General features: G+C 25.3%; 2 long non-coding RNA genes across 2 annotated transcripts; both read right to left on the bottom strand.

Moving 5' to 3' along the window:
• Positions 1–228: 228 nt before the first annotated feature.
• LOC136086613 (uncharacterized) lies at positions 229–1572 on the bottom strand. The gene is made up of 3 exons (XR_010641468.1): positions 1077–1572; positions 527–603; positions 229–309 (listed from the first exon to the last, which is right to left on the bottom strand). It is a non-coding gene; the product is annotated as an uncharacterized LOC136086613 (long non-coding RNA).
• Positions 1573–1777: 205 nt separating this feature from the next.
• On the bottom strand, positions 1778–3222 carry LOC136086614 (uncharacterized). Its single transcript, XR_010641469.1, has 4 exons — positions 3065–3222; positions 2595–2989; positions 2226–2306; positions 1778–2032 (listed from the first exon to the last, which is right to left on the bottom strand). It is a non-coding gene; the product is annotated as an uncharacterized LOC136086614 (long non-coding RNA).
• Between the last annotated feature and the right edge of the window lie 6223 nt (positions 3223–9445).

The following is a 9445-nucleotide window of genomic DNA, read 5'->3' on the forward strand; positions in this document are numbered from 1 at the left end:
AGGCCCGAGGATTAAAAAAAGCCACAAATGCTCGACCAGACGATGAACTATCGTAAACAAATCTTTACACAAAAACATAAATCGGAATAATATCAGCAACCAAAATCAGTTTAATGTAAGAGTTAATATATCATGTAAGATAACTACGGAAAAAAGGATAAACTAACTGAAGTATATTTAAAGCACAAATATAAAATAAAATTATATATTCTATTTAAATAAATAAATCTGGATCAGTTGAATCATCAAATAAATTTGATCAGGTGAACTTCCAACATTTTTTGTTTACTGACAATTCACTGTGTGCATCTAAAAAATGGTATAAAATTAAATTTTCACACATCAATAATATATGTAAATGTATTATTGATATGTGTTATAGTAAAATAATATAATTCACAAAGTAGATTTCAACTTAGAAACGTAGAAATCAACGTAGTTTCTACTTTCGATTTCAGAGAACAAAGCAATTATTTTATATTTCTAATATAAAAATTAATACATTTCTAATTAATTAAAAAGTTACTTGGGATTTTTGGATCAGGATGTGCACCGTTCAAAAAATATCTTTGGCATTGTTTAATTTATTGCATTCAACAGCCCCTATAAAAATTAAATATATATCTATGTATATCTATGTATATATATATATATATATATATATATATATATATATATATATATATATATATATATATATATATATATATATATATATATATATATATATATATATACATATATATATATTACAAACTATATATGCATTACCAATTTTATTACTTATGGAAAAATACAAGCTTTTAAAATGTATTGGATCAGGTTGCATCCTTTTTTCCCCATGGATTTGTGTTTTGAATTATCACATTCAAAACACCTAAATAAGTTGACTTTATGCAGCCTTAATGGCTAAATGCACCCATCAAGAATTTATAGAAAACATTGGAAATATTATTACCAAGGATTCTTAAATACAAATACATAAATACATAGGGATATTGTTATATATAGCATTTTAAAAAATAATAATGATTTTAAATAAACAATTGAAACAACATTTCACAAAATAATTATACCTTCAGGATCTTTAGAAATTCGCCTTGCAACCCTGCCTCTTCTCTTTTATGCAAATCCTAAAGTTTTTTTACATCTAAACTAATAACTATTTATAAATAAAAAATTAGCATATAACCTATTATAAAAAAAAAATTAAAAACATTACTTTATTAACAAAAATTGTTTTACTTAGAAATATAATACTTACAATTGTTTTGAATTATCACGTTCAAAAGCACCTAAATAAATTGGCCTAATGCATCCTTAATTGCTAAATGCACCCATCAAGAATTTACATAAAATATTGGAAATATTCATTCCAAGGATTCCTACATAACTTCATAAGGACATTGTTATATAAAGCATTTTAAAAAATAGTCAAATAACAATTAAAACAACATTTCACAAAATACTTATACCTTTAGGATCTTTAGAATTTCGCCTTGCAATCCTGTCTCTTCCCTTTTATATTTCAATTCCTAAACTTAGGTATTTTTATTAATAACTAATTATAAGTAAAAATTAACATATTACCTATTATAAAAAACAATTTAAAAATATTATTACTTTAGTAATATAAAATATTATTACTTAAGTATGAATATTTCCATTGTTTTCTGTTATAAAAATCAATTTTAAAACTTATTACTTAAGTAATAACATTTTGAAATTGTTTTTTATAATAGGTAATGTTAATTTTTTATTTATATATAGTGACATAAGTAAGCAACTGAAATCAGTTTGCCAAAAATTTGTTTGTAAGTTGAAAGTTAAACTTAAATTAAATTTCGATGTATAAACGTTACCATGTAAGATACGAAAAAAGGATTAGGCAATTAAAATATACACATATAAATCAAAATTAAATATATTTTTAAAATAAATTAATTTGAATCTGTTGAATCATCAAATAAATTAGATTGGCTAAATATCCGATGTTTTCTGGGCATTGGTCTTCGTAATTCATGTGCAGCATCTAAAAAATAGCATAAAATTAAATTTTGACATATGAATCATAGAGTAGTTAGGTTACTGATGAACAACTTTTATTAAAGGTGACATTGTTATTGATGGTGCAATTAATGAAGCGTATGCACCTCCAGCCGATATAGATTTCCAGCCGGAAGAGTATACCTTATTATATTTTTACTAATTAAATAAAAAGTTACTTTGGCATTTTGGATCAGGATGTGCACTGTCACAATCATTTGTATCCATAGCATTATTAAATTTCTTGTATTCAACAGCCCCTATAAAAATTTATATACATATTATATATAAATATATATATTATATATATAAATATATATATATATATATACATATATATATAAATAGAGAGAGAGAGATGTATATAAATATATATATATATATATATATACATATATATATAAATAGAGAGAGAGAGAGATGTATATAAATATATATATATATATATATATATAAATAGAGAGAGAGAGAGAGAGAGAGAGAGAGAGAGAGAGAGAGAGAGAGAGAGAGAGAGAGAGAGATGTATCACAAATTAAATAAAAAGTTACTTTGGCATTTTGGATCAGAATGTGCACTGTCATAAGCATTTGCATCCTTGGCATTGCTTAACACCTGTTAAATGCAATTACTATTTGCTCGTGCTTTTTTTGGACCAACTGAAGCTGATGCGAACACTTTGCCTTTCAAAGGTTTGCAAAAATTTGAAATGTTAGGAGGTGAAATTTGTGATTGGTTTTTATCAACATGTTGTTTAGAAGAAACTGGAGTAGATATATGCATTGGAACTAATGGTGGAGAACAAAGTGGCGATAGTGGCTCACTACTTTTAACATTCAGCGGTTAAAGAAACAGTGCTGTAAAAGCATTTCAAAGAGTCCAAGAGTCAGTTCCACTGGTTAGGTTTTCCAACGGCTGCAAAGGTGTGCGTTTATTAGGACGAACTCTAAATAAATTATTAACAGAATTTATTATTAAATTTTTAAAAAAATAAATTTAAAAAATCAGATTTTATAAATACCTGAACTTTATGTACTTCATTAATCTCTGTGCACCAAACTTTTTAACTTTAACTGCATGTCTGCATTATCAATATACTTAGATTTATTTTGACAACAATTCTTCATATTAATAGTATTAATAAAATTAAGATTACTATTAACACTCTTTAATTTTAATCATTAAAATTTAAGAGTGTTATAAATAATCTTGATTTATATACCATCAAATTAATGGTATATAAACTTTGATTTAAACATCTATTTATAAATAAAGAAAAAAAAAATTATTACTTATAAATACTAACTGATATTATCAAATAAAATTATTTTACAAAATAAAAGTATCAACTTTTCTATGCATTAAAAAATTTCGTTATTTCAGAATTTCGCCATTTATTGAGGTACTAACAGTAAGCAACCCGTAATACAGGATATTAATAATTAAATCATTTATAACAATAAAAACACATTAATAACTTGATATGAAAAATTAAAGACAAATTTATCTATAATTAACATCTTAAGTTTGACTCCTGATCAGCAATGTTATTGCTTATAGTTAATGACATAAAAACTGCATTAACATCAGTTAAGTTCTTTTTAAAATATGTCACAACACAGCAGGTACCAGTAAAGGAATGTCAAGTAAAGCCTGCAAATACCTTAAAAAAGAAATGCAAAAAAAATTACAATTTTTAATATAAAAGTATTATTTGCATTTTATTGTTAGTAGAATTAGGATAATATTACAGAAAATATAAATAACTAAAAAAATAGCTATAACAGCCTAGTTCTATCAACACAAAACACAGTAACAATAGCGCATAGCATAAGATATTTGTAAGCACACATTACTGTGTCTCCAGAATAATTAAAAAAGAAAATATTATGTAAAGGATAGACAATACAACGTAAAAATAACACCACAACTTAATAAGATATTTTATTAACTAAAATACTTGAACTAAAAGGATTTCATTTGCTACAATATTTGAACAATCAAGGGACAATTTTAGTTATTAATTTGTTATCAATTATATCAGAAAAACGCAACCAACTTGTAAGATATTTCTTATAAATAGTCATTATCAATTGTTATATTAAGAAATATGTAATAAGTTTTATTAATTCTCCCTCTAATCTAAGAGAAAGAGGGAGAGAAAGAAAATGTTTTCGAAGCAGAATGTTAAAAAAAGTAAAAAAACACACAATAGATAATAGTAACTGGTTTATTATGTTACCAGAAAACAAAATTATTTTTACCTTGATTAAAAGATCCCAGCATTTGATCAAAACTTCCAGCATTTCTTAATAAGGTTCCGGCTTCTCTCTGATTGTTGACTAATGATTAATAGAGTAAACTTAACATCATATTAAATTTACAAAAGTAAAACCATGTTTCAACAGTAAGCAAACTAATCAAGTAATGACAAAGACAACTTGCAACTCTAATTAGTGGTTGCTTGCAGCCTTGTTGGAAGCGAAGATGTTTAAAAAAAAACTATAAAAAAAAAAAGAACAATTATGTTTGAAATTATAAAGAAAAATTAAAACCATTTATTTTATTAACTGTTTGTTTATAAATTGTTGTTATAAACTGTTATTAATCTAAATATTATTATAAATATATATATTATAATTCACTCAATATATTACTATAAATATATAAATGTTACTATAAATAGAAAAATTCATACATTGCTTTGTTCTCAAATGTCTAAAGTAAAATGGAATTAACAGACATTAACATTGCTTGACACTGAATTCTTGCGAGTAAGTTATCTGCTTGCTGAGCAGCATTTTTTGCATTTCAACAACGATTAATTTTATCCTATCTAGATCTATCTCTTTTATTTGACAAAAACTATTTTTATGTTGCCTATTACCATTTACACTAATAACGTCGAGTCTAATATTATCCATTTCAATTTCACTACTATCATTAAACATATTACTAATAACATTACTATTGTTACAATTAAATAATAAATAAACATAAAACAATCATAAAAATTTCAATCTTTTCTAATCAGACTATGTTTCAACTTAAAATTTATTATAAACCGTAGGATCTAAATTAGCTGACATTCTGAGTATAACTTTTAAATGACTTTTTGGGAAATAACTTCCCTGGAAGCAGGTGAACCATCTCCAACAAGTACAACAGCAACTTCACTAACTATAGTTGCAACTGAAACATTAAATTATGTAAAGTTGATTGCGATGTTATTACTTTCTAAAATTAACTGCTGCAAGTGGGTCAGAGATATACAGTTGATAATGCTGGCGGAATATTTTGATCTGGTCTAAGATTACCTACACAATAAAAAACTTGACACACATTTTAAAACATGGCGGCCTATGATTTATAAGTTAAACCACATTATCAGTAAATAAAGCAAAATAAAGACAGGCATAATAAATTCTAATATATTTACAAAAATTGATATTGGAATTATATATAACTTCCTGAAAATCTTGCAGAAATAGTGAAAATGGAAGCAAAACTACCCTTCTATTATGGCAACATAAAAAATGTGTTTCATCAAGAAAATTTTAGGCACAGCAATGCTGACAGATCTGACTCATTTATCCTTAATAATTATAACCTAGAATAGTATCACTTCTTGCTATACAAAATATTCTGATTGTCTAGGAGCATTTAATACATTTTGAGAATGATTAATCTCGCCTAGGCTATCTCTTTTATTTATGTGATAATTACTATCAACTCATCTAACCATGATGTTCTAATTTAGGTATAAATTAATTTCTTCTTACCAAGCAGCATTTCTTATATTTTGACAACAATTAATATCAGCTTGCCTAGTTCTAATTATTTCACTAAATTATCAATTATTTTTAAGTTGATATAGTATTTCTTCTAACAACTTATTTAAGCCTAATATCAACCATCCAAAAAAAAAAAGAGAAAAGAAATTAAATAAAAATATCAAAATATTAATAGTCTAAAGTTAAACATATCTACAAAAAGATAAATAATATAAAAAAGATAGATAATATCTACAAAAAGATATTATTTGGTAACAAAAACAAATACACAATGTTGAACCTTACTTGGTTTCTCATCTATAAAACAATTTTATTTAACTATTTAAAAGAAAAAAAATTAAAATGCCTAATGTTAAGCAATGTATTTAAAAAAAAGAATCAAATGCAATTACTTCAGAATATATATGATATATAAACCTCTACAATTTAACTCATTAGCTTAACCATTGGATCAAAAATTAATAAACAAAAAATTAAAACAATTTATTACAATTATTATTCAAAATAAAAACCTCTAACAATTTAATTTAGGATTTATTAATATCCATATTTTTTTGGCAATTTTAGTTAGTATATTTTTATCTAAAGTAAAAAAAAAGATAACACCATTTAAGAACAAATTTAAAAATCTAAATATATATTCAGATACCTTAAAAAGAAGGATAACACAACATTCTTTTAATAACTTCCAACATAATTTTTTTTATTTTCTACTGCTTTTCTCTATTTTTATCATTTTCTATACCTTATTTTTTAATCTAAAAGAAAATATACATATAGATACAGAGAAATATAAAATATACTGAAATATACGCATTATAAATTTATGTAAATACGCCTACATGTCCACAAATAACAGTCTTATTTTATTTAAAGAAAAGGAACAGGCTATAGAAATTAGAAAAATACAAACAACCAACAACAAACAAACATTTATTTTTAATTTTATAGTAAAATTAAACAATGAACAACATCAATTCCTGAAACTAAAAATTTATCAGCTCTAATTCACTTGCAGACCTTGCTTGAAAGACCGCGCGGAGTACTGATCCGCGTGTAGAAAAGCAGTAGAAAACTACTACTACTATTAAATTAGCGTATTAATATTTAGATGCTGCCATTTTTAAAATTTAATAGAAACATTTTCGGTTTTTTATTTGTATTTTTTTGTATTATTGAAATAAAAAACAGAACCAAATCGGCTGAACATCGGCTGAACTTCGGCTGAATGTCTGTTAGGCTATTCGTCGGCAAACAGACATATAACCGACGTTCAGCCGATATTGTTTTGTTGAAAACGATGTTGCCGATGTTGAACCGATGTTACTAGCTCGGCCCGAGCTAGGCCCGACGTCGGCCTTAACACAGGGAATGAAAGCATTTTTCGGTCGTTATATTAAGTTGCCAAATATTTGACCAATCTAAAAATTGTTAAAGGTATTAACAACGTGTGTGTTGTTTCCATTGTCTCTTGCTAGATACAACTTGTTGTTGTCCAAAATCAGCTTGATGTCAAATTCATCTTCGATACACAAGGTTACATCATTTATGAAAAATAAAATCTGAGACAGTCTCCTGAGGTATTCCACTCTTTACCAAAATTTTATTTAAATATGAGTTACCGACACTAACGCTTTGAGAACGATTTGTCATATCAAAAAAATGCAGTTTGAACAGTAATTTAGAGTAAGTCATAGAATCAAAAGCTTTCTCAAAGTCTACATATACAATATCAACAATCTTTCTGTTATTGGTAGCAGTGGTTCTCTTTTTTAATTTTGCCAACATCTGTGCACGAGTGGATCTACGCTTTACAAACCCACATTAAAAAAAATATAAATCAATCTGTTGGCATTCAAAAATTATGGCCTTCTAAAATTTGTGACCCCCTCAAATTGAGATTTCTTTCTTAATCAAAAAATTATGACATTAGGAACTGATGAACTGTTAGCCAACTAAGCAAAACTTTATATGTTCTTGTAATTATGTGAATAATAATTTAGAAACTTATGAAAAGATATTATTTTATAAGTATAAAAGGCCTCTTCAAAAAAGATTAATAAATACTAAGTGATTGCATGCAAGACATGCTTGCATCCTGTTGGAGATATACTGAGAAAGAAAAAAAAAAGTAATACAACAGAAGAGTGTGTACAAAATACAAAAATCTTTGTAGTAGTAGTAGTAATAGCAGTATATATATATATATATATATATATATATATATATATATATATTATATATATATATATATATATATATATATATATGAATATATATATATATATATATATATATATATATATATATATATATATATATATATATATATATATATACAGTTATATATATATAAATATATATATATATATATATATATATATATATATATATATATATATATATATATGAATATATATATGTATATATATATATATATATATATATATATATATATATATATACATATATAGATACATACACAAAGTTATGCATAAACATATTATGCATATGAACATATTGTATGTGTGTTAAAGTACACATTTTATGACATAAAATTTTTATGTTATGCAAAATGTGTAGTTTTTGAAGCTAGTTATTTGTTGCATCTCATAACAACACTTTAAGCACGTGTAGTGTGTATGTGTATTAATCTTTAATACTGCGCTTCTTTTCTGTTTAATCATTCTTGACTTTACAATGCACAAATTTTGTCTAATTCATACTAGTTTATTTTTTAGCCCTGTTGCTTCCGTTTCTTTTTTTGTAACACTGAACTGTTAGTAATAAGAACTCAGTTTCTTTTTTGTCTCTGCATCAGCCTCAATCTGCACAGAAAAGCTAAAATGGAACTCTTTAAAGAAACAGTGATAAAAAGCAAAGGGCTGAGCACAGAGCTCTGACTCGCGTCAACCTTCATTCTAAATCTATCACTCTTTTCATTGTTTGTCTTGATCGCCTCTGTGGGATTTTCATACATAGCCATGATAACTGTCACTAGCCATTCTTCGACATTTAAACCCTCACCACACTATCTTTCTTTGTAAATAGTCTAAAGCTTTCTCTAGGTCAACAAATGCCATATAAAGATCCGTTTTCTTTTCCGATCTTTCTTAAACTTACAATAAACGATGCATCTGTTGTTCCTTTTTCTGGCCTGAAACCAAATTTTATGTTATTGATAAATACACTATTTTTTATTTTGCTTTTAATATACATTTTCTTAAATTAATATGACATGGTTGAATAGTTTTATTTTTCAATATAGACTATATTATATTACGATTCCACCTCTTTTCTTAAATTAATATGACATGGTTAAATAGTTTTATTTTTCAATATAGACTATATTATATTACGATTCCACCTCTTTTATAAACATTGATCATCTAGCTTCTTTTAAATCATTAAGCTCGTTAAATTTACTTATTATTTAGTTGAGTTTAACTCAAAATTTTACTCAATACAATCGTGAAAATATGAAAAGTGTGACTTTTTAAATTTTCGGCTGAAGTATTATACGATTAAGGTAATTTAGTGTTACGGACTTTCACAGTATTACCAAAATGGATAAAATCGTAAAAAAGCTAAAATTATAGTAAAATTGT

Source organism: Hydra vulgaris, chromosome 10 (assembly GCF_038396675.1).
Source record: "Hydra vulgaris chromosome 10, alternate assembly HydraT2T_AEP".
Lineage (NCBI taxonomy): Eukaryota > Metazoa > Cnidaria > Hydrozoa > Anthoathecata > Hydridae > Hydra > Hydra vulgaris.